This window comes from Pundamilia nyererei, unplaced genomic scaffold (assembly GCF_000239375.1).
Source record: "Pundamilia nyererei isolate P.nyererei 1_Seehausen unplaced genomic scaffold, PunNye1.0 scaffold00001, whole genome shotgun sequence".
Taxonomy (NCBI): Eukaryota; Metazoa; Chordata; class Actinopteri; order Cichliformes; family Cichlidae; genus Pundamilia; species Pundamilia nyererei.
In genome coordinates, this window is record NW_005187402.1 from 2173016 (window position 1) to 2174540 (window position 1525).

At 41.9% G+C, this 1525-nt stretch overlaps 1 protein-coding gene across 2 annotated transcripts in view; it reads right to left on the bottom strand.

The window, feature by feature from the left end:
* Positions 1-1525, bottom strand: part of irf2b (interferon regulatory factor 2b) — a 12585-nt gene that overhangs the window by 2319 nt on the left and 8741 nt on the right. The gene's annotated exons all lie outside the window — the stretch shown is intronic.

A 1525-nucleotide genomic window follows, 5' to 3' on the forward strand; every position in this document is an offset into this window, starting at 1 on the left:
TTATTTTATTCTATTCTGTACAGCTGTGTACTGTATTTATTCTTATTGTATTCTAATTTTTGCGTCATAACTTTTGCACTGTCCACTTCCTGCTGTGACAAAACAAATTTCCCACGTGTGGGACTAATAAAGGTTATCTTATCTTATCTTATCTTATCTTATCTTAAATAATGTAAAAGGCAAACACCTACAACGCTCTATATTACAAGTTTGTCTGTGAAGGTTCTCAGTCACCCAGGTCATCGTAGTCTAAGGAGCTTGCAAAGAAAAGCATCTGGACTTCTGTAAGTTGCTTGAACACGTTTCACCTCTAATCCCAGAAGCTTCTTCAGTTGGAACGTCAAATTGTGGAGAGTCCCAGATTTAAGCCCTGTGGGAGTGGCCTCCCTAGAGGGACATGGACCCCCTAATGATCTTCTACCTAATCACACAAGCCAAAAAGGAAATCACATGACAGGGTGGAGCTAGGTTTCACAGCAGGTTCACCTGAAACCATGGCCCATTGTGACCTCCACCCGTTTTCACACCTTGGTTCGTGTGATTAGGTGGAGGATCAATAGGGGGTCCATGTCCCTCTTGGTGGGACACTCCCACAGGCCTTAAATCTGGGACTCTTCCACCATTTGACCAATTTAAAGAAGTCCAGAGGCTTTTCTTTCCAAGCTCCTTAGCCTGCTTTACATGTCACACATTCATATAATATCGGGGCTGCTGTAGCTGAGGAGACAGAGCAGGTCATCTAACAGCTGGAAGGTTGGTGGTTTGATCCCCGGCTCCTCCAGCTTGCATGTCAGAGTATTCTTGGGCAAGATACTGAACCCCAAGTTGCTATCTGATGCGAGTGTGAATGTTTGATAGAAAGCACTTAGACCTAGTAAGAAGGGCTGAAGTAGAGTACCATTTATCAAACAGCACTCTATTGTATGCACTTGCTGTGCCTCACATAAATTACAATTAGCACTGAACCTGACATGCATGTTTTTGGGCTGTGGGAACAAGCCGGAATACCTGCTGCAAACCCACAGAAAGGCTCGAGTTGGGATTTGAACCACGAGCCTCATTGTTGTGAGGTGACATTGCTAATACCAACGCTTCCTGCTGTATTTATTGCTACAAAGGTTAAACATGAAACCATTGAAAATGTGACCTGTCTAGGAGTGTGTGCGTATGATTACGCATGCACATGACAAGTAAGACATATGGACTGTGTGGCTGTCACGTACAGGCCTGCAAACAGGTGATTTTACGACGCCTGTTATAAATAATGTGTTTGGTTCTCAAAGGAGCATAAATTTGTTTCGTGTGATTAGAAAATAAACCTTAAGTCTTGTGACAGAAATCTGCTGGTTTAGTTTAGTTATTAATCTTTTACTGTTATTTTTTCTTTATTTGTTTTTGTTCTGTTTTATTCTTTAACTGTCTGACTTTATATAAAAAGGTTCCATATTATTGTGAGCCAAAACACATGTGTGTGTGTGTGTGTGTGTGTGTGTGTGTGTGTGTGTGTGTGTGTGTGTGTGTGTGT